Source organism: Aulonocara sp. 'chitande type north' Nkhata Bay, linkage group LG19 (genome assembly GCF_057382095.1).
Source record: "Aulonocara sp. 'chitande type north' Nkhata Bay isolate Kocher_YH1m ecotype deep benthic linkage group LG19, A_spYH_male_GT1.1, whole genome shotgun sequence".
NCBI classification, from domain to species: Eukaryota; Metazoa; Chordata; class Actinopteri; order Cichliformes; family Cichlidae; genus Aulonocara; species Aulonocara sp. 'chitande type north' Nkhata Bay.
In genome coordinates, this window is record NC_141362.1 from 28,118,312 (window position 1) to 28,144,126 (window position 25,815).

The window sequence follows — 25,815 nt, forward strand, 5'->3', positions numbered from 1 at the left end:
AAACTTGACTGAAACTGTGCCATGCAACAGGACAATGATCCCAAGCACTGCAACATCTCTACGGCTGAAAGTCTGAAAAAGAAAAGAATCAAGGTTTTCAGACCTTAACTGGTTGAAATGCTGTAATGAGACCATAAATATGAACAAATGCCTGCAAACCTCAATGAACTAAAGCAATGTGGTAATGAAGAGCGTTCCTAAATATCTACACAATGATGTGAGAGACTAATAAAATCTGGCAAAAAACTTATTACGTCAAGTTACTGCTATTAAAGATGCTTCAACAACCTATTGAATCATGAGGTGTACTTTAACTTGAGGTCTGCACAAAGTCCCATGACAGAACTTGTTGGGACCTGAAATCCCAACATTTTAAGAAATGCAGTTGAAATGCTGCTTGATCAGCTCACCACTGTTGTCAGTAACTTTGGTTCAGGAATGGGAGCAGGCATGTTTTCAGATCTCTGCAGTTACTTTAGTAACTACATTTTGTTCATTACTAAAAGAAACAATGGCCTAAATTGTCAAAGTAAACCACATCTTGTTATAAACCTTCATGATCTTGTTCATATTAATATATGTATAATTATTAATAATCACTGTGCCTTATTTGAGTAGTTCGCTTCAACCAAGAGATGCTGAGGATGGTCAGGGAAGTATTGTCGTGATTTCTGAAACATTTAGAGCTGGAACAGCGGCCTTAGGCCTCCTGGATAAGTTCTTTCAGAGTTATTGACCCACAAAGTTCCAAGTTTCTCCCTTTCTAGCACACTTGCATTCATACAAGCAGGGGTAAGCAGTGTGCCATGATTGATGGGATAGATTGGGCTGGTAAGGGGGGATGCCTGTGTGCAGGCTGTAGAGCAGCTGTTTTCTCTGAGTTCGAGGAGAGCGAAGACAGAGAGAGTATGTGCGAAAGTGAGAGAGAGGAAAGAAAGAGAGAGAGGTCGAATAGAAAGTGAAGGGAGGGCAGAAGGAGGGAGAAGAGAGAGAGCAAGCGTGCCTTCCTTGTGCCCTTCAGGCAGACCAGGTGTCTACAGCTCCACGCTGAGTCGTACCACAGAACCTGGCACGGCAGTTCTCAAACAGGTCCTACTCATCGTTCCCCCTTTCCCCAAGGATGGCTGCAATTAACACACACACACAGAGTGCACAGTGTAGAGAAAACATGCCGAAAATGACAACGCCCCAAGCCACAGCACATGGAAAGGAAAGGGAGAGAGAGAGGGAGGGAGAAAGAGAGAAATGAGGGAAACAAAAACAGAGAGAGGGAGCCAGAGAGACACACCGGAGAGCTTGTTTTATAAAGGTGCAGGTGCAGGATTTGAGTGACTGCCAGGTTGCACTCTCCTTTTCGTTCCATATTAACGTTGTCAGCTTTTTACCTCCCCTCTCCTCACCTGCACTGCTCCATACCTCACCATGTTCTGTTGTCTGCTCATTACTAAGGGCTCCCCTCACACCCAGACGCTACACGATCCACAGAGGTGCAAGAAAGTTTGGCAAAAAACTTTCGGCTTTGCAGAGTTGTAATATTTTCTGAACCCTTTCGTGTGACAAGGCGTTCTCAAATCAAAGCAATGCATATATTTAAAAACGTCATTCTTTCTGAAAGAGTGAAGATTTTTTTTTAAATGAGTGACAGATGTCACTCAGTAAACGGGGACGTGGTGTCACTGTGTGGCAAAGCTGCAAGGACACAATATATGAGCAAGTCCTGACTTTCCCATGATTTTAATTGTATGCGTCTGAGTCATATGACAGCAGGGATGATCCAAATCCTGACAAAAGGATTTAGTACAGATTAGGGCTGCCACAAACGATTATTTTGATAGTCGACTAGTCACCGATTATTTTTGCGATTAGTCGACTAATCAGATCATCATCCATTGGACGTAAAACTACAGCTTATTGCACCAGCAGCATCTGCTCTTATATAACTATCATTAGCTTACAGCTTTAAGCTTTTAAGGTGCTAACTAAAAATAAAGACAAGATGATAGTTTATTCAATTTTAATGAAATTTGCAGATTGTTTCGGTAAAGTTTAATAAACTCCTTGCTATCTAAAATATAACAGGACACCGGAGTATATTCTCCAGCATCTCACACTTCTGATAATCAGCTGTCTGCTTGACGTTTATTCAGCTGTGTAAAAACTATAACTTTAATCTCAGCCAAACCGATTTACTCAGGAACAAATAAAATACTAAAAAAAAGCCAAACAATAACATTTTTAATTTATCTAAGTGACTCATATATATTTAACCTGAGTCGCGAAAGACGGCGGTGGGTTTGAAAACAATTTGCCGGGAGTCCGGTGTTCTCACGGCGCTAGTGACCTAGCCCCCGGCTAGCTATCGAGCTAGTGGGTAACAGACGTCTCCGAAAACGTCGGAGCGCTTTTGAAAATATGTGGTGTCCTGATAAACTGAGCAGATATTTGAGGTTTACACAGCTACATTCTCGCCTGAAAATATGTTAAACGTTTATTTTGTGACCCAGAAAGAATAATAAGAGTAATATTAAAACTAACTAACTACCGCCATTGTTGGAAACTAAGCTGGGCCGCGCTATGAATTCTGGGACACAGCTGCTTCTTCTTCTTCGGGGTTTAACGGCAGCTGGCATCCTTGTACATGCTGTGCTGCCATCTTCTGTTTCAGTCCGTTATTACACTCTTAAATCCTGCTATTATTCCTGCGTCTTTTGCGATCTTACAAAGCTTCAAACGACGCGTCGACTATTAAATCAGTCGTCGACGATTTTGATAGTCGACGTAATCGTGACTAGTCGACAAATCGTGGCAGCCCTAGTACAGATGTTACAGCGCAGTAAAAAATGCTTTCTGAATTACCCAAATGTTCATTCTGAGAAAGCCTTTATTTTGCCATTTTATTCAAATGGTTACTGTCCATGCTTCATGTCCCACCTTACCAGTTTCTCGTTTCTATCATGGCACAGTGCATGGACACAGCTGCTGTGTTATATATGATAAGTGCTTTACCCACCAAGCCTGTTATGGTTTTTGATCTGTAACATTGACTGACAGACTTTCGTCTAACTGTGGCATTTGGAATCTGGTGCAGTCAGCACAATCTGGAGCTGAACACTCTTAAGACTGTAGAGATGACAGTGGACTTCAGGAGACATCCCTCAACTCTGCTCCCCCTCACCATATCAGACAGCCCTGTGTCAACTGTGAAGACCTTCAAGTTCCTGGGTACCACCATCTCCCAGGACCTGAAGTGGGAGACCAACATCAACTCCATCCTCAAAAAGACCCAGCAGAGGATGTACTTCCTGAGACAACTGGGGAAGTACAGTTTCCCACAGGAGCTGCTGATCCAGTTCTACACTGCGGTCATTGAGTCTGTCCTGTGGTCCTCCATCACAGTCTGGTATGGAGCAGCCACTAAACAGGACAGGAACAGACTGCAGCGGACTGCACGGGCAGCAGAAAGGGTCATCGGCACCCCCCTGCCCTCCATCCAGGATCTGTACCTCTCAAGAACCAGGAAACGGGCAGGGAAAATCATCACAGACCCCTCACACCCTGGACACAGACTTTTTGATCTGCTGCCCTCTGGCAGACAGTACAGAAGCCTGCAGACCAGGACCACCCGACACAGGAACAGTTTCTTTCCCCTCGCCATCTCCCTTCTTAACAGTTGACCTGTCACACTGCTCCCACTGCCACACTGCAGCTGCACCTTATGTACATTTTGTAGTATTCATTCCACCTCATTCATTTCTGTATTTTATGTATATAAGTTTAGATTCGTTATTTATAGTTGGTTTACACAGCTTTGTGTATGTATGTGTAATGTGTATATATAGACACGTGTGTGTGTGTGTGTGTGTGTGTGTGTGTGTGTGTGTGTGTGTGTGTGATTTACATTGCTGTGCTTGAGAGCCACCATCTACCGGAACCTAATTCCCTGTATGTGTCTGCACATATACTTGGCCAATAAACACGATTCTGATTCTGATTTAAAACTACCACGTGACCAAAAGCACCTATAAATACAAGATGTTACAGAGTAAAATTCAGTATGCCTGCCCAGTGAAGTGTGTAATAAAGTGATTCATTGCTATCTACGTAGACCTATAATGTACAAAACATTATTATTCAAAATAAAATATATATATATAAATATATCAGCATAAACAACAGCTGTTGGTATGTCTGAAAAACAGCTGAAAGTTCAGAAACACTAAATATGTCGCTGCACTGGCCAAATCACAGTGCACACTGTACATATATAAAATATACTCCTCTGTGTGTAGCATCTTCAGTCCCTTGATTCTACATTTACTAAATATCAATGCCTGTCTACATTATTTGGCTTTCCAGTATCATTTTGTCAAATTATCTGTGTCGTTTTGGCCCTGCAGATGTTTTCCCTCATAGGAGAGTTGCATTTAATCAGTGAGACAGATGTTTCCCATGACAACAACAAGTGATCATAGTTTATTTTTTCTATAAATTATACAGTTAGTAGCAATAAATACAAGTGCTTCATATATTGTAATGTGCATCTGAGCTCTACACAAACTTGCATCAGCGAAGAGGCAGAAAGAGTCTTTTGTCTCTGGTATACAGTATTCACAGTTTTCATACTGATGAAAAGTATTACAGTTTTCTATGAGCTATAAGGCCATCTTTGACAGAAGCTGAGCTTGGAGAGAAAAAAAAGTTTCACAAATGGCCAAATGTCACTAATTAGTTTGAACTCTGCATTTCTGATGAAGCCAGTTGGTGTGGTGGGGTGGTGGTGTTGGCAGGGGGCAGCAGGAAGAGGGGGGGATTGATGGGCTGTGCCTCAAAATGTAAATTAAACAAAAGGCGGGAGTTCACATGACAGCTTTGGAGGGGCAGGACTGGAGCCTTCTGATTTTCTGTGTGAGAAGGAGAACAAGTGGAGCACAGTGCACCAAACATTGGCACATGGCAAACAGCTCGGAGGCAGCGGAAGCAAAATAACTTCTGTTCTAGGGAACAACAAAGGAGGAACAAACAGCGTGGCCCACAACTTTTTGGTCCTTATTATTCTGTGATTTCGTAATCAAGAGGATGGGATCTGATCTACAAACCATGGACAGCTGGTTCATTTCCACCGCCGGGCCTTGTGGGAGATGTAGTTTCTTCTCTCAACGACATATGCAAATCCCAACTGTCCCTCCCCTCTCTCTCCATAATTGCCGACTTTTCAGTAACAGAAGGAGGCCCATTTGCGTGTGTGTGTGTACACGTTTGTGTGAAAAGAGTGTCTGTGTGTGCAGCCTATGCTCTCGTCAGGGTCCAGCCTTATTTCAAGGGATAAATAAAAGATGCAGAGTTCTTCTAAAGGAGCCCAGCAGAAGGTAGACACAGACAGGCAGATATGGAGGGGTTCTTCAGAGAATCTGGGTTGTGCATGGCGCTGCATCGATTCTCCATTTGGGCTTCGCGAGGTTCAAACACACGGCATTGTGGGCCGCAGATTGTGTTGCATGGGCGTCCCTCAAGTGACACGTAAAAAGCCGGCCCCCCATCTGCCTGACAGATTTGTGCGGGCAGCCCCTAAAAGCTTTGGCAGAGAGAGACAGGTGGGGACGGACAGACAGACAGACTGAAGGACGAGTGCCACTCAGCACCCCTCAGCTGTCATGCAAAAGAGAAAGTGAAGATTACTTTACTGGCGACAAGCTGTGGCAGACAAAAAACTAAATGCAGACGATAATCTGAACCTGCATCGAGATTCACAGCATGACTGTGAATAGCTAGACCTGTCTGTAAGCTCCTGGAAGCTCCGTAGGGCAGGAAACAGACCTGCTGATGATACACCCTGACAGCCTGCATCAGGGTAAATTATGGTAATAGCATGCAGTCATCTGCCTGGTGCCATTTGACTCGACAAAAACACTTAAACACTCCATCTATTTCTCTAAGTGGGAAGCAGAGAGGCCATCTTGGATGGGTGGGCCTGTGGGTTTTTTTGACAGGAACAGAGCAGAAGAAACCCTAGTGACGCTACAGTGACATCCCACAGTCTGTTCAACACAGAGGCAGGCGTGCTTGCCTCCTCAAAATCTACCAGCACGGATGGATGTGTTACCAAATATTTAATATTTTAAGGCTGTTCCTTGGATCGTGACTTAACCTGAAAATGCAGGTTTTTATAAATGCGCGTTGTTAAACAACTAGTTCAAAATCTCTGGACACCTGAACGAGCCACAGGTGCGTCGGGGGAAAGGTTGAGACTCTTTTTTCTTTTTTCTATCAAATAACAAATCAGAACAACACATTTTTTGAGAAAGAGAATAAGCGTTTTATTGCTGCACTAGCAGAATACTAGCTCCAGTGTTTGCACTATTTCTACTGTTGTTTGCATGCCAGATACTCCTATAACATTTTCTTTTGCTGAAGCATTACCTTTCTACAAATCACGGCCAGCAGACAGAGCAGATTTGCTGCAGGCAACATGTGTTTACATTTCTGGGGAGCTGCACGTCAAGCTAGCTCATTAGCTCAGCCTTTGGATACATGCCTGCAGTGTACCTATAGTGTCGATTCAGCACAGAAATATAAGCCAGGCTTAAGTCTCAGCTGATTGCTTGCAATCTCATGGTGACATCAAGTCACTGCTCTGGGCTGCAGGACATTCAGTAATAGCGATGTATTTTTGAACTACACAACCAGGCTACATGCTTCCCCCCCCCTACCATCTATGCTCAACTAAGCACAACGTTTCAGTTTTCTAATGCTATACCCAATGTGCATGGTTTTGAAATGAAATGTGCCTAAATGCTGAACTATTGCTTTAAAGTACAGTATCGTTTACCGTGCACACTGACAAAAATCCCTAGCTAAATAGCATTAGACATGCTTTTAGTCTGATCACATTAGGGTTGTGAAGGGTCACAATGTAATGACAGTTCAATCAAATCAATGCTTTGTTCAAACTTGGAATCGATAGCAGTATATTGTGATTATGAAATGTATCTCCTTGCAGTGCTGAGCAGATCTCCCTCTGGGAGCTTTCTCCTCTCTATATATATTGTTCATCCATCTCAGTTTCACTACTGAAACAGGACTATCTGAATACCAGGCAGGGAGGATCGATGCAAAACATGTCAGTGACAGTTCTCTGTTTTCTGAGTGTATTGTTACACTATCAAAAAGAATGCGGTTCACTGTAATAATGTGCAGATTTTTAATACAATTTGTTACAAGATATTTTAAGATGTACTGAACCAGAATGAGAATCTAATTCATTATTTATGTTCCAGGACATTTACTTTTACAGAAGGTAACATCTTTAAAATCATAAATTTACAATAATGACACCAAAAACCTAGATTTTAACCTTTAGAAATGCCCACCCAAAAGACAAATTTAAAAATAAAATAATTCATAAAGTAATAAATCTCCCTCCCACCCATTAAAAATGTTCAAGAATATCTTAAAAGACTTGAACAGCAGTATTTCACAGGTCCCTCTGACAAAAGACATCATTGAGGGCTGTTTTGGGGTACAGTCATTTTTCAACTTCCAGTATCACCTCACCATTACAAAACATATCTACATTTGAAAAGCTGGAGATCATGGAGCAACTGCAAAAAGTATTATTTTCAGCTGCTGTCTAGTTCAGCTGGATATAATTTATAGTGTAGACCAGGACTGTGCTGGAGTAAACATCATTATACCGACTGGTAGAAGTCACTGGTAATTCCTAAAATACAGTACTTCTTGTCCCTCAGCTACCCTATATGTGAAGCACATAATATGTAGTGTGAAGATTTGGCTGTCTCTGAGATGTTTTTACATCATCATTTTTCCAGTTTAGGGTCAATGGGGGGCTAGATCCTATCCCCATCATAGGATGACAGGCAGGGTAGACCCTGGACAGACTGCCAGTCTGTTGCAGGGCTAACACATAGAGACAGACGACCATTCACGCTCACACCTATTATCATTTGCCAATTAACCACATGCATGTCACAGGACTGTGGGAGGAAGCCAGAGTCCCCAGAGAAAACATGCAAACTCCACACAGAAAGGTGCCGCATGGGATTCAAACCCAGGACCGTCTTGCTGTGAGCCACCACTGTGCCACCCTCAGATTTACAGATATTAAAGATATTTTGAGCCACTTTTGCAAAAAGTTATTACAATAATTCAGATTCTCCCAAGTCATTTTCTATTCGTATTTAGTAGCTTTTACCCATTTAAACTAAATATAAAAAACAACAATGAATCCATACATTGAAAAGTTCATCATGCATTTATCTGGTCCTTATTGGTCACTGACAGTTGTTAGAACACATGGATTCATATTATATATTCATTCTAAAGAAGACAGATGGGCACCGAGCAATCAGATGCAACACGTCAGAATGACATTGCTGAGAGGCCACCTGACATTCCTTTCCATTTATGTATAATAAATTATACATAAATATATATATTATACATTTATGTATATTATATGCCTTTCCTTCCACATTATACTGAATACTAAGAGGGCAAATGCAGCCAATGGGCTTAATTAAAGACCCTATCATTCGCATGCAGGATGACTGGTTGCAAACACACATGCACAACACTTATTAAAAGGAATAAAACTATAAAAAAATCCATGTAAGTAATGGAAATAAAATGTTAGAAAGTGAAGCAGGGAGCGAGGCTTCATTGGGCCACGGCTGGGTCTGAGCCTCAGTGAGATAAATGTCACTTCTAACCCTCCGTTGGCCTATACAGCACAAATGGAGCGACCGCTCTCCTCTTATCATCAGCTGCACACGCACACACTGCTCTCTCCCTCTCGTGCTAGAACAATTAGCTTTATGGTGGCTCAGAGCCTGTGAAATGTCATTCTGCCAGGTAAACTAGCTATTATATCACAAAGGCTGCAGCTGAGTCAATTATACAGCACAGGGAAGAGGGGTAAGGCCCGAGAAGCAGGGCAATGAATTCATGAGTTCATCAAAGGAGAGGTCGGAGGGGTCAGCGGTGAGAGAGGCCGCGAGGCAGGGAGGAAGTGAGCAAGAGAGTGGGAGAAACAGAAAAGATAGAGCATCAGTTCGGTAGGTTGTCAATGGTATGCTAATATGACATTCACATCAGAGGAGACTACATCATCAAATCAAATAAGACACAATTTAGATAAAAGGCTCCATATGAGTGTTTGCATCTTGATTTATTAGCATTCGCTCTGCTGAAAAATGAAGGTCAACAACATTTTGTGTACATATATTTGAAATTTGGAATATAGCAAAATTAAGCACAGCTCTGTGTATATTAATTAGTTAACTTGGAAGATATTTATTGGGGAATGTAATTTAGCAATGTGAGTATTTCTTTACATATTTTGCACTTTATGTTTGGTGATGTACTATGTGCATGAATATAAGTAAGCCATTTTTCCTGTTCTGTTGGGTTTGGAGACCATGTTCATTCAATTAAAGAATTAACTTACTGTATTCAAAAATGTATTTTATGTATCAAGAACAAATGAGTCTACTATGTAGATGTGATCCCCCTCATTATTAATTTTATTATTGGTTCATTTAGTACTGTAGTAGTTAGTGAGCATTAGTTAGTGTCTTCTGTACCTTAATGTGTCATATTTTGCATGTTGCATGTACTGCATAGTTTCAAATTCTTATCTGCAAACTGATGACATTAACTCTCAAAGTGATCCTTTCCTGCTGACATGTCAAAGTGTTAAATGAGAATACAAGCATCTCAAAACTGCACCTAAGTGCAGTTACACTCCACAGCAGTTATGAGGTGTCCTTAACATTTTGCAAAACATCAAAACAAATGTGATGGAGAGGTGGACAGAGTGAACCAGAAGCTGCAAGGCGTATCTGTCTTGCGAAGGTAGTCTTGTCACAGATACTGCCCTCTCAGCAGAGCGACCAGATGGAGCCTGATGCTCAGGGCACATAAAGGCGGCCCCCTGGGGGACTCCGAATCCATCCCCTCACCCCTTCTCACCCCGAAACTGGGGCTCTGACTGGGCAAGGGGACCAGTTCTCTGCCTCTCTTCTATTTTTGAGGCCACTTCCTCTCCCAAATACCCCTCCTGTCTACCCCTTGCCTCCTGCAGCGGACACTGCCCAAATGCCAGCACGTCCCACCTGGGCCTAGCCAAGCCTGACCCCACTGTCAGGGGGGCAGGCATGACATGCAGTGCACAGAGCACTCACCCTTGACAGAAACACAATGGCACAAGGACTGGCTGGCTGGCTGACTGCACTGGGTATAGATAATACTGTTAATCGTGCAGAGTAGCAAACAGCTTCACAGAACAATGAGAAACCAGCAGAGCAGTGATTGGAAAATATTTTCCAGGGCTTCAGGTACCATACTCTCATCCACACACACATACAGTAAATGAAGCCACACCAATACACTTTCACAGATGTGTAGAAGAACATGCACATGCATTTATTTATGTTCATGTTTATTTAAAGTCCTCCTTGGCATAGAGGATACTGCTAGTGTTCCACAAATTTGGGGAATTTAGCTTTTTGCTAGAGGCATTGTGTTGCTTAAGTTTACTTTTCAAAATACCCAGAATGTATTTTATGTTATTAAAGTCATGTGACATACTGTGATAGGTCATATATTTTCTTCTTTAGAAACTTTGGATAATTTTTCTGCTTCAATATTGCAGGACAGTTCAATGAAAAAGCATTTGTACTCTTCCTAACAGCCAAAATTACTCCAAACATGTAGGGATGACTCATTCAGGGTGTCACAGAAGAACCCAGCACAACATCTAATGAACGTCAGGCCTCATCAGTCTGCTTTAAGGTCATTGTACATGATTCAAAATTTAAAAAGAGACACAACACAAAGGCTTATCTCACATTTACCAAAAACATCTTGATGACCCCCCAAGACTTAAATATTCTGTAGACTGAGAAGATAAAAATTTAATTTTTTGAAAGGTGCGAGTCCTGTTGCATCAGGTGTAATTTAACTACTGCAAAAGAACATAATACAAACAGCCAAACATGGTGTAAAAAAACAACCAAAAAGGAAGAAATCAGGAATACTTTATCACTGAACTGTATTCCCCAAGGCTTCTGGAGCACGAGTCACCTTGCAGTTTCAGTAGGTTCATTCAGGATTGTACTTTCTCCTATTATAGACTGCAAAGATACAGTACATGACAAATTAAAGAAAAAACTAATGGAAATGCATTTAAATTTAAGAAGTCATCTCCCACCGATGACTTTTCCAAGAGTCAAGGTTAGTGCAAAAACCTTTAGATGATCTGTCATGAAATTAAACTGAGAGAGAGTGAGAAAGATTCAATTTGAACAACACTACTACAACTTGCTTTGTCTCTGCTGTAACTTTGCATTCAGTTGAACAATACTTGAACTACGTTTGCATAAAACTGTTATAAAGTAACTTTTGGTCTCCACTGTATTTCTCATTTCTGTATCTTTTATATTTTCTATGAGACTCATTGCCATACAGTCAGGCTGTTGTAGCCAATTACTGCTGCTAGCTGCTCAGATGTCGTCAAATTGAGTGGCAGCCTCCTCAGCTCGCCTACATCTGGGGTGTGAGGGGTATGTGTCGCAAACAGTCACACATCCTAGAAATCCACTCTGTTTATCACCTGCTGACATTCATATTCATGTCACGATGCCTCTCTGGCCTGTGATAGGATTTGGTTAGTTCACTGACCAGCGAGGCTCTAATCTGTCTCCGAGCTACTATAAACTTTTATCAAAAAGATTTTCAAAGGGATCTTTATCTTCAGAGTGATGCTAATAAGTGTCAAGACACTTTCACACTGAGGAGGTTTGAACATATTCCATGTTTTACATAGATAAAAATAATTACATATTTGCTATGTAATTTACACTCAAAAACCATTAACAAAAAAGCAAAAATGTTTCTTTTTTTCATTTTTTACAAACTCATTAAACTGCCTGCTGGCAATGTTTTTGGTTAGATGTGTTCTGTTTGCTTTAATTATAGTATCTTTGAGACATACTTAAAGCGTACCGATAGCCCACTTACAGCATTGACAGTGAGGTTTTCACAGGACCCTAAATCAAAGAACCACCTTCAGCAGGAACTTTTAAAAGTTTGTTGAGTTCATTGAGGGTTGCAGGCATTTGATTCAGTTTGGGACACATTTGACTCTAGAGTTCTTTGGTATAAAGAAGAGTTCATTATCAACTCAATTGAAACAAACTGAAATGATCACACCTCCACCACTGTGCGGGACAGTTGGTATGAGGCTGTGTTTGGTTCTCACGATTGTGGCCAAAAATCTCCACACTGAACTTGACTGTCCAAAGGACATTGTTCCAGAAATCTTGCGGTTTGTTCAGTTTAGCTTTGCAAAGGCGCCATGCGCTATTTTATAGCAAGAAGAGGCTTTCTCCTGGAATAAGCCATACTTATTCAGTCTTTTTCTAATTGTACTGTCAAGACCTTCAAAATTTAACATCCCAACTGAGGTATGTAGAGTCTGACATGTAGCTCTTGGTTTTTCTTTTTTCAATTTCTTTGAGCACTGAAAGGTCGAACATTGGGGTGAAGATTCTGGCATTGTGTTAACACACACCTGACTGCTCCAGAATCACTAACTGCCAAAACTACTTTTGTCGGGGTGGTCACACTAACTGATGATCAAGTGCATTTGATTAGCAACACCTGGCTGCCACTTATGTACCATGTTAATTCATATGGAAGCAGTAAGTGTGTCCTTATATTGGAGTGCTTAGTGGTCTGTGAAATATTTTGTTTTTATGTGACCATATAAGGTCCCACTATCATCTCCAAAGAACTACAATAAAACTATGGTGAGGCGTAGAGCAGGAGAAGTCTGAAACCACAAGCACTCTTCTTGTTGTTGACCATCTGGCCAAATCACCAAATTTGGTGAAGTGTCTGTTTGAGTAGAGCTTCAGCTTAGCAGCACTTCATCAATCAGGTGGCAAATAACATTTAAAGGACTCAGAGAAAAATGAAAAAGACTGATTGAAAGACCCTCCCATATACAGCAGTGGTGTAACTGGGGGGCTGTGGCGTGAACACTACTAATATAAAGAATGGTGATAAATAAACTGGGCCTTATAAAGTGTTTTTATACTCTACTAAAGCACTTACCTTACCTTATTCACCCATTCACGTTGTCTATATAACATTCACACTCTGATGAACATATCAGAGATCAGTATCTTGGTTACCACCAACCTTATGATTAGGAGGTGACCTGGTCTACCGCTTGAGCTACAACCACCCCAGGATCATGGTAGTAGTATCATGGAAGCAACAATTGCCAAGACTTAAACCTTACAAAACATCTATGAAAAGACCTGAAGAAGGTTTCATATGTTTTCCATCCTGATGAACCTCCTGCGAAAAATGTGTGTGACTAGGCTGTAGAAGCTTTTTAAAATATAAAGTACTATTTTATAACAGCAGTCATGTAATGGTGCTTTATACTATAAGGTAAAGAACCTACAATATAAGAGTGAGAGCCCCAATGGTCCAGTGATTCCCCGTGAGAAAACTCTTGGCAAAAATTCAGCAATTACTCAATGCTATGGTTGCTGCCAAAGGAGCTTCTGCAAAGTGCTAAAAGAAGAGTCTGAAAATTTTCATTTTCATTTCAGATTTTTTATTAATTGCAAGATGCAGAAAAAAAGCATGTTTGCAATTATTAATTATTGAGTGTTGATGGATAAATTGCATCTCATAATATTTACAAATTAAATATACAACACAATAACATGTCCAATAACTGAAAGTGGGTGAACCTTATGTTTTTGTAATGAAGTTTAAACATGAAAAACTATGCTGATCTTTTTTGCATATATGCATATAGTTTGTATATGCCTGTAATTCAAAATATATATATCTATAAATTCCCCACAAAGTTTATGTTTTGAAATCATTTTTACAGTATATTAAATAATGTATCCAGCTTTTCATTCCTATGCATGTTAACCTTCATGATGGGATTTGGCCCAGGTCTGTGAGTGTGTTTACTCATGTCTCTGTTGGTCGGGGTGTGTGTGTGCGTGAATCACAGGGGGCTTCTCTTCCCTGTTTGGCTCCGATTTTGGCAGCCCTCTGTATTCTGCCATGCATACGGAAACATGCAGGAGTGGGCCTGGAATCAAGGTCAGGCCTGGAAAATGATGTAGCAACACTCCTAAAACCTGAATTTCTGCTGAGTTTGGCATTGTGCTCACTGTCCCCCGAGGCCACAGCCAGGAGTCACCCATCATGCTTATCCAGACCAACCTGTAATGAGCTGCTGGAAGACGTTCCGATGTAGGAGTAGTGTTTGGAGACTGTTGGCACGATAGTTCTGTTGAAGAGACTACATGGTCTTCTGGCACAAAACTAGGGTCAACTTCAAACTCCCATAGATTAAATGTTACTTAGTGGTAACCTCCATATGTGAAGGAACACACTAAAAATCTCAAAATATAGCAGGTGAGGAAGATATTCAAAAAGTATTTGAATTTTAAAGTGTAATAAATCAAGAAACTTCTAACAAGTAACAGTTAAGTGAAAGCAATTTTAAAACAAAATTTAAAAAACACATCATCCAGTTCAGCACCACAATCGTCTAATCCAGGGTCAAAAAAATCCTAATTTACTTCCTACAAGTGTTAGGAGGCAAGAGCGCATAGACTGAAAGTACAAAGACACAGAGATCAGAGAGCCCCCATACCACTTTTGTGCTGACCTTAAAAGGAGCAGCGCACTGTGCAAACATCTGGTCCATCAGCTGGATCCTATGCATCAGCGGGCACAGGGACACACTGGGACAGGTTGGCGGCTGCCTTTGACAGCAACAGTTAATTTCCAACATAATCAATTTATGTGCAGCTCCATAATAACCATCTGTGTTCTGCATGAGGAGGACAGTCCTGAGGAACGAACAGTGCTGGCTGCTCCTCCTCTCCATGGGCGACGCCAGGAGCAAAAGGGAGGAGAAGGAAGCGAAGGAGTTGGAAAACGGGGAAGCGAGGAGTTAATGAAGTAGGTGGGTGAGTTGAAAGTGTAAGAGGGGTTGTTGCAAGAGTTAGGTAAAGATCAAGTGGGCAAGGAGAAGTAAGAAGAGAGGGGGAAGTAGGTGATGATGAAGAGGTCGAAAAAGGAAAGATGATGAAATTAGGCGACTGTTTCTAAAATAGCCAGGGGCAAGGGCACTTAAGCGGTGGAAGTCACATCAGTCAGAGGATGTGAAAAAAATCCCTGTTTCATTTCATTACACGAAGCAAATACAATGAATGAATGAAGTAGGTCTCCACAACATTTTCCTGCTATAAATGTGGTTTGCTACCAAGGTTAGCTCCCTTGGCACTTGAAACCCACCGCATCCTCATCCACCTCCAATGTCAAAATTTGCCAGGGAAGGTGTCACTCAGGCGATTACTGAATCACCTTAGTGAGCCAATTACACTGCAGGCTGTCAAAGCCAATAGCAAACAGTGCCTCACGCACAGACACCCACAGCTTGGCTAGTGTGAAACAAAACATGAAAACAGAATTAAGCTCTGGTGACCCTTCACCCCGCGACATGCAATTTTCATAAGAGTAATCAGCATAATGTGCTAGCTTCTGCACATAACTTCTGACTTGTTTTGACCCTAAAAGGAATGTTTGTGTGCTTCATAAATTTGGTAAGACTTTCTTTGAAGGTCATGTCTGTAATGCATTCTAAACTTTAGACATTAGAATACACTTATGAGGATTTAGATCATTCTCAAATATATGTTCTTAATCACACAAGACAACAAGGTTTATAAAGCACAAGTGTATCTCCATGACAACGGGATGGCACTGGCTGAAAGATTACAAGTCCTGAGTTGTGCAGCTTATAAATTATCTTCCTCTCAAAACTACATGAAGACTGTAAAACTACTTTCTAATAACGTGATTCTAAATGTGGTTGCTAATAACAGCGATGTCAGTTTAAAGTCAATTTATGAGCTTATTTCATATCAGAAACTTGGAATTTATCAGTTGTTACGATACATTTATAGACATCTCTGTGGTGCAAAAGGCATAATGGAGACTTGACTCAATTTATATGATAGTATATTCAAACTTCAAGTATTTTGTATACCTTATTGCAAGTTTTCATGCAAGATTATAAATATTAAGAGTATACTGTAACGCCCCCTGAATGCTTTTATCACCCAGTCTTTTGCAGACTGAAACCTCAGCCATGTTGTTTTGGTTCAGGTGTGAATGAAAATCACAATTTCCCATCTTTTTCTCAGGTAGTCTTCAAATACAATGCACCGTTTCCCTCTTTTGCCTTGTGATGTGTGCACAAAAGTAGAACTTACAAGCATACAAACACATGTGAGTCCACACAAGTCAACTCGCATGGAATCCACCTGCCAGCGCGAACCTGATGTGTGCGTGTGATGCCTTCTGAAGTTTATATATATTTTTACACACTGCTACTGCGAGACCTCAGAGCGGTCCATCCAACCTGTCATGCATTATACATGTGCTGTGTGAATGTCCATGTGTCCCTATACATCCTCTGCCATCCTAATTGACATGCAGTGGGCCCTAGCAGCTGTGAAGCTCTCTATCTCTGTGTGTGAAAGAGTGTGTGCGTGTTGTGTATAGCTCTCAGTAAAGCCCCTGCATCCTCTAGGCCACCTGGACATAATGGCCTTCAGCTGCCACCATCACCACCAGTATAAGCAGCAGCAAGAGCTGAGAGAGACCCATTTCTAACACATGCACCCATTTTCTTTTTATGACACATGGACCTCTGCTACTGTTCATTTAGCTGTGTGCAAGGAGAAAACAGACAAAGTGACAAGCACAGACCCTCTCACATATGTACATACCCGTACTGTATCCCTACTGATACCACATTTTGCTTTCTTTAGGATTTCAGCCGCTGAACAATTAGGGGCCTCCTCTGTCTAATTTTTTAATGTTTCATTTTATGTTGAAGTCTATCGCAGCTGACACGGGGCAAAAGGCACGATATACATGTCACCACCCAATCACAGGGGCAACATAGAGACACACAAACATGTCACTAACTATTTAGAATGAATTATCCAACAAGCTTATCTCTGATTGTTAGAGGCACCCAGAGAACAAGTGGCCTTGTGGTTTCAGATCAGGAAATTTCTTGCTGTGAGTGTTAACCACTTCACCCAGACTGTTCAGTTCAGTTCTGCCACACGTGAGGAACAGTACAGCTAAGAGATAACAAAGCGTGCCGGAAGCTAATAGCAATGGGTTGGCAGTTTGGAGGTACTTAACACGCCAGCAGTCTTTCCTTTAATGTTTCTTTTCTGTTTTATGCTCAGTCTCAGTCTAATTATGTTCTGCGTAACACTTGTAGTTCAAAATTTTATTGAAAGTATGGTAACATAATGTGTTTTCGTCAACTATATTAATATCGCTTCACTTTACCATCTTCTTATCAGCTTCGATCCACACGCAACACGTGTGCATTGTGTGTCTGTGTCTGTGTGTGAGCAAGTGCACTCTCACAGAGAGCAGGGAAAGGAGAAACTAGAAAATAAGCACCTTCATGACTTTGCCAAACATAAGTTCATCAGGGATTATTAATTGTTCTGATTCTGATTGAGTCGAAATGACACTAGTGGAAATAAATTGTTGAGTAATGGAAATAATTTGAGGTTTTTTATGCTGTCATTTATAAACAAATGCCAATTATGAATATACAACTGTATATTTTAATATATGCAAGATTTTTGTTATTATTTTACAAACCCGGAAAAGAATTATTTGATATTACCTAAAAAAATGATCCTCAGTATCTTCCTCAAAGGGATTCATACAATGAGTAAAATACTAGGAGTCCACAGTTATTATTATACAATTTACTACTGGTATTAAATTGATTGTTTGTATTGGCAGATAGCAACTGCTGTTTTATTCTGGGAAGACCTTGCATATTCCACCAGGACAAAGTTAAGTTAAAACAACTTAAAACAATTAATATTAAAACGACAATTTAAAAAGAGCATAAAATTTCAAAAACCTATTTTGGCTTTGGAAACGGTTGATGATTTTTATCCTAACCCCTAGGATTTAACTTTAAAGTAAAGGTAATTCTAATGAGTGTAGATGAACTTTACTTTACAGAGCTGCAGATTTTTTTAATTTAAACTACATTTCAAGCAACTGTCTCTATGGCAAAGAAATAGAGAAGCTTTAATTGCAACCTCTGATATGTTCTTTGTTCACAGTGTAAGTAAGATCTACCGTGTACACGTGTGTGATGAGGGCTTTTTTTTTTTTGCCTTCTTCCTCATCTTGAAGTCTTGATTCAATATTTTTTCTCCTTTCCTATATCAGAAGCCTTTGATTCTGTCCTGCTTCTCAATTCTTCATGGAACTCCAACATTTCAAAGACTTCTTCTTCTCTCCCCTCCTCCTTCCCAGGCGGAGTGCTGGCCAAGTCTGGGAGAGGGACTGCCCATCAGAGGTTGGCTGCTATCAGCAGGGGGCTGCATGTCTCCAATTCAGGTCAGCCTTGGCTACAGACGGGGACTTAAAAGCAAGCCACAACGCGTCCTGTGATCCCAGTAAGCACGCTTGTTAGTGGAATTGATAACGGACCCATACACCTGGGTCCTCTGAAGTTGGCATGGCATTTTAAAGGGGAAGACAGGGAGCCAGGGCAGCCAGATACCGCATGAAAACGTGTCAAACTGAGGAAAGGAGGGATGGGGGGGAAAGGTCTTTTTGGCATGTGACGAAACAGAATATGTTTGAGGGAGCGACCTAGAACATTGTGGAATAATGTACAAATACAGGGCATATGGCATGGAATCATTCTGAGAATCCGAAATATGTTTTGGCTCTATCGTGTTACCCCCTGTAATGTTCTTGCACAAAGTTTGAGTCATAAGTAAATGATTACCAAACGTGTGCAGACACATGCTTGAGTCATAATGTTGCATTCTTATATTAAAATGATTTTTTTTTTATGAATTGTATATTTAAGCTTCATATTATTCTCATATGTTTCTGCTTGTGTGGATTTTGGTGACAGCAGTGCACCTGATACACTACGTGCCACCATTTCCCTTCCAAATAACAGTAATACAAGCGCCATGTTCAGATGCCACATTTATGATAATCAGAGTATAATTCATTTATTGAGTCTACCTTTGCCATGTGTTGACCCCACGGCCATGTTGCCAGCTCACATCTGGCTGCATGGTGCGGCGCTCAGTCCTGGATGGGATTTGCCCCTGGTAATGGGGCATCTGGGAGGCCAGATGAAGCTGAGGCTTGATGAGTGCTTTGTCTATTATGGATATGGGGCTTTATGGAGACATTGACAGCTGCACATTGACAGTCTCCTGAGCAGGAGGCCTACTTCAGCAGTTGTGCTCTTGCTGTTGTCTAGAACAGAGAACAAGTGCAGAGCTTTAAATATTAAATGGATTCTAAGCTTGCTAGCGCAGGTTTTAAGTCAAACCTTCATTTAAAGGGGAGAAGGAGGATGATTTATCTTTGGATTATTAAGCTTAGTTGTGAACTTTTAGATTATTAAAATGTTGAACTTACATATATAAAAATACATCAATTAAAAATATATTTCCACTTAGTCAAACTCCTAATTGTCTGCATGGAAGCTGCAACAACTAGAATCAATGCATGTTTCAAAAAATGATACCAATCAAGCCGTCAAAACGAGGTTGCAACTGAATGAAACTATCAGTGCATCTGTTGTGCGTCCTGGCACTCCTAAGTGATAGGTTGTGGATCGGAGAGGTGGATGGAGAGAGCGGAACGAGGAACTCGAATGAAAGATTATCCAACGACAAGAGACATGTAGCTACAGACCAGGCAAACCGAGCTGACGTTCTCCAACCTTCCCTCCTGCCCGCCATTTGTGAAGGATTTGGGGATTTCATAATTTCCTGTTCTTTCTGAAAGGGGGATGGCAGCACCTGGTCCACACAGCTGTACTTCATTTAGAGAGCAATTTGAAAAGAGCGAGGGGGAGAGGAGAGGAGCGAAGCAGCCTTGTCATTAAGGGCTCCAGAATGGCCTCCGTTTGTTAGACACATGGCACAGAGTTAATGCCGCTGAATGGGGAATAGGCGCTGTTGATGCTGTCACAAATTTCTCATAAGTGCTATGACATCTGAAAAAGCCACTCCAAGAGCAGGGAGGGGGAAATTCAAATTTTCCTTATCAAAGAGGGGTTTTTTTGTAGGTAATTGACAGCTGTGGCTAGGATGTAAGCATGTGTTTCTGTCTTTTAAGATGGATATTCTATTTGTGTATCATTTCATCTTTCGTACACCTTGAAGTTTGTTGTGCGTGCAGGTGATGGCGGCGGTGGAGTTTATATCAATGAGCTGACAATGAGAATAATAAGCAGATTGTTGGTAAACTAAGGTGATGCAAAAGGTTTGTTGTGCGGATGCGCAGCTGCCTTGCCTCTTCAGAGTTGATCTAATTGATTTTGACATGCACATGTGCAGGGGGGGGAAAATAGTGAGGCGGGATCAAAGGCAAACGCTTTATTGCCACATCACAGGCCCCTGCTGCATTTTGAATTCTACCAATCTGTCCAAACAGTCAGATAAAATCCTGCGATGAAGAGATGTGCTTCTCTCTTTCTAGTTCACTTGCTCTACCCCTCCTCTTCTCCTCTCTCTCTGTCTGTCTACCTTGACTGCTCTTTCTTGCTCTTCCTTTCCTTCAGAGTAATTCCCAAGCGGTAATAAGTGATGCAAGAGTCACCAGGGCACTATGAAAACACTGATCCACAAAGGTAAAAACAGCTTCCACAACAACATGTCAGAGACTTGACAGATGCTGAAAAACTGAAAAACAAAAGATTTAAACAAAATTTAAGTTTGTGAGTCTTATTCAAAGATAAGAAACCAAAGATAGAAAGGACGACAGTCTGAGATTCAACACTTAGTATCATTCTGTTTCTGAAAAATTATTTAAAGCTCACATTTAAGTAGGTCGGCAGCACGCACAATAGAAACCGCCTTCTTTTCACACCCGGCTACCTCACACAGTTTGTTTTTGAGGTGTGTGCATCGCAGCTGTCTTTTCTTTTTTCTGTAGTTAGACATCTAGACCGCTCAGTGAGCAATAGGCCCGTGCTCTGTGCTCACCGTTAATGGGATGTTGGTGTGCAGGGCTGAAAGCATGTGCCTGAGTCTGTGGGCAGAGCGTAATAAAAGAACCACAGTTGGACTAACCATGCTGAGCTCAAAAAGCTACATAGAGAAGATGAGAACATGCACACATGCAAAAGTGGTGCACACACACACCTGCCAGGTGTGTGAGGAGGCTGTGTGATACGGAGCCAGGCTCCCACAACCAACCAGTCTCAGAGAGCTGTGCTTCACAAATGAGTCAGAAACAAATCCTGGTAACAAGCACAGCAATAGAGCAACTGCCTTTAACCCAGCCATCCTCTTCCACAGCAATATAATATATAATACATTTGCTCGCTGAGTTTCACCTCAAGCTGTATTTCTGTTCCAACATTCGCTGACACTGACATAACAATGATGGATTCCTCTGCAGGAACTGGAACCAAGAAGCATCCCTTACAAAAATCCAACAACTTGATGAGATCTGTATGAAAACTTGCGAGTGGGCTCTGCTGTTTGTCAAGTGTGCCTTTGGCAGGGCAGTGGTGGTAGTGATGGCTGTGGGTGGTGGTGGGGGTGGAGGGGGTCAGAGGGGCTCTTGGCTGCTCTCCTCCCTCCTGTCAGCCCCCTCTCTCGGCCAGGCAGGCAGGCTGTGTTGGGCGGCCCGGCTCCTCGGTAGCAGATGCGAGCCCTCATGTCAGAGGCAGGCAGTGGCCCGACGGAGTGCCGCTCGTGCTCATACCTCATTGAGCCATCTCCCCTAGCAGATGGCGCGCTGCTGCGGGCGCTCCTCTCCCCGATAATTACCAGGCCTCGCCACAGATGGAAATGTCAGTCAGCCTCACAGGTCCTGGTTCCTGCCACTGCCTCCGTCCGCGGCCCCTCTACCTAGGCCGGGCGCTGCCAACACTCACCATGTGTTCTGTGACTGCTGACTAGGCAGGCAACAAAAGAGAAATCCACCCACATGAATATTCATGCAGGGATGTTAGGTGGCTAGCTGTAGACCAGGCTGGGCACTGGCAAATAGTTGGCCAGGTGCAGGTTGTGACACCGATTTCCAACCTTTTTTGTCTTCCACTTCTATAGTGTGTCACCGTTCACGTTTTATAGCACGGTGCCGAGAAGTGTGTCTTGATCAATCTTGTGCGTGCTGGAGAAAGAAAGGTGAAATTGTACATACTGCTTTGTACAGTTGTGGAATGACATATTTAGGAGATTAGGATAACTGTGTTTGCAAAATGGATTAATTCTAGCAGATGCCAGGACTAACCCCCACTTATCTGTGATAAGGTGACCAGATGTCTCAGCTTGGCAAAGGCAACACTCTCCGAGTTTTATTACTCCGCGCCAAAGCATCCCCCGAGAAATTTCTCTGTGCATTCACAGATAATCTACCTTCGCAGAGAACAAGGCGACAGGGTTTTGCCGCTTTGTGTATTTGTCCATGTAAGAATTTATGTGAACGTGTTGCCTGGTTGTAGAAAGCTCAAGAAGATTAAACTAAAGTAAATACCTTTGTGCCTAAGTGCTAGCATAGTGATGGAAAAGTAAGTAGTGGTTTCCTGAAAATACCACTTTGATATAGATATCGTACAATTAAGTTTCCTAGCAGAAAAAAAAAACATTAAATGTTAAATCAGCACCGGTCTGTTTATTTCCAAACAGCAATCATACAACTTATATTATGATGTGTGTAGGTTAATGAAACTCAGCTCATGTCCATAAAAGTTGTGGTGTTGATTTGTAAACTATTTCCATTCAGTTTATTTGCATAGTGTTAACGTGCAACAACAGTCGCCTCAAGGCACTTTACATTGGAAGATAAAGACTGTACAATATTAGTAAGAAATCCTACCAATCAGTTAACCTGGTGTGATTTAGCAGTTGGAGAGAGTGGGAAGGAAAAACTCCCTTTTAACAGGAAAAAGCCTCTGGCAGAAACAGGCTGCTGTGACCAGTTGTGGGTGAGGGGAGGGAAAAACCCATTTGAATGTCAGTTGGCCGTCGCTCCATTCCAACTTTACATATTGCTGGCTTCAAATTCAAAATTTTGGGTATATTTTCTCAAAAAAAGTCAAATTTGATTAGGGTTTAAACGATATGCAAATCACTGAATTTAGATACACATTACATGTACATTTTACCCATAATTCCACCTTTTTTTTTGAACTAGCTTTGTATATTTCTACTGGGGGTGCTTAAAATTTACAATCACTGATTATAGGTGATGGCTATGATTGGATGTCATAAACAAGGGCATTTTATGGCCCATATGCCTTTTTATACATTGAGATCTGATCATTTCCCTAGTACACAGTCTAGGGTGCACTATCTCACCACAGCACATTTGTAGGTCACAGGAGTGTACAACACAATAAAAACTACCAGTGGTTAACAGAAAAAAAAGAGAAATGAGTCATAGTGAAGGTGCATTTTAGTTGATGCAGAAGTGACATTTTGCTAATTGCAGTGCACCGTTGCTTACAGTTTGAAGCCCCAGCCGCAAAGCCCACTTTGGAGAAGGAGAGGAGGCTGTACTGTTGCAGAGCAATGCAAATAACAAACTTGAAACCCCACTCTGCAGTTGCTTTTAAAGTCAGTTTCAATGGCAGCCTGAGGGCCAGAAAAATGGACTATACTTAATTATATCTTACATCTGGCAATTTCAGAATGATAAATTTACCCAGCCATAGAAATGTGTGATTCCTTATTTCATCATATTTACCTTTTTACATAATTTTATTGTTTCTATAGCACCTACTGTCTACCTTTATAAGATAAAGAACTTCGGGGACACTACATTACCCCACTTATCTACCAGACAATGGCACACATGGTGGGCCTCTCTTTAAAAGGCAGTCGTTGAAATAAGAATAACATTCTCCCAAAAGCAAATCTGTCACTTTATATACGAAAAACCGAAGACGCGCATACATATCAACGACTCAGCGGGAGTTTGGTAAATATCTGCTTTGCAGTGAATTTGTAAAACTTTTGATTGTTTAAACGGTGCAGAAGATCCGCTCTCATCATGGGGATTAATTCGAGCCCAACTTCCAAACCTGCCAAGTCCTTACTCACTGATATCTTGTTAGACAGACTGAGAGAAGAAACTTGGAAACATATGATGCAACATGAGTGAAATGCAGTCAATGCAGTCAGAATATAAGCAGAGAAGTCCTTCCCTCTACAAGACTGAAAGCTGTCAGCACCGCAACAATTTACTCCCACCTCCACACGGAGCCTGAAAAGTAGAAAGGAAGCTTTTGAAATTAAAATCCTATTAGCAGCTAATAAAAGGCAAATATGTATAGGCAGGTATTCCTGCATCATCTGTATGCATGATGTTTAGTTATCTCAAATTTAGCAGCCACTTATAAAGCCTTTGTCAAACTGCAAGAGTGGCAGTACTCGATATAACCTCTGATCATATTTAAAAGTGGTCAAATGAGACTCAAGATATCACACCTTTGTGTTGTACAGATGCAGTTCAACAGAATGGCATCAGTCTGCCTCCCTTTTTTCTTTCTTCTTTTTGTCTTGAGCTGACAAAGCTGGCCCCTCATTTCCATTCTGCCCATTATGTAAATGAGGGCGGATCACATATTGGTTCTGATGAGTAAAGCAAGTGCAGAGGCCAGGTCTCCTTTAGGACCAAGTGGAAATTTGCACTTAAAAGCCATTTTGTGTGATAAAACAATGGCCCAGGTGCTGTGCCCTTGACCAAGGGCTTTATCGTCTCCTGTGAGGCAGAAAGTTGGTGTCACACCTGTTTCAGCTCCTTTCTGTGAGCGCCTGGCCCGGCTCATTCTGTCTGGCTGACAATTGAGTACAGATGATGCTGTCAAAATGAATTAAAGGTTTCACTGCTTTCTAACCCCTCCACTTCACTGACTCACAGCAAATTTGTTGCTTGTTCAAAATAAGTGTTATGTGTACATACTGGGCATTGCTGTGACAGGTGTGAAAAAATCACGGGCTGTCTTTTTCTGTGGACGACTGTTTCTGTGGATACCACATTCCCATTTGTTTTATATTCTCAGTTTATACTTCTGCAAAACAAAAGGCCAACAAAGCTGATCAACACTGTTAAATATTCTATATTTTCATAAACTGTTTATTGTTGTCAGGGGACCGTCACATTTGATAGATTAACAACAAAGGCCGTATGTTATTCGTCGCCTGGTAAGATTTTCGCTCCTTTGTCCTGTTGGTAGTGAACAAACAAAGCTAGATCATAGAGATTAGCATCCATCACCCAATTCATTTATACAACAAATCACCTCAAACCATATCAAACAACACTGACGTTTGGCATCCAACCAAAGACAAAATCAGCCCTCTGAGGAATTCCCCACATAATCTCGTAGGATTTGAGAGCAAACAACAGAGCTTGCGGTTTTGCCACTTATTTTGCATATACTTACTATGCTATAGTAAGCACAGATTACATTGGATTCATATTCCACATGCTTTGTGCTCATGCTAGATAACATCTAAAATTTAGGATTGCAGAGATAAAGTTTGTGTAGGAAGGCTGGAAATATATTTATGAAGCCACAAATGAGAAAAACCTGAGATGAACAATTATGGTCGGGGGGACTAAATGGTTACTCCTGTTGCCCTGTGGGTGAGCACTAGGTTTTAAATTGATGAGTTGAATTTTGTAGACTGAAAACCA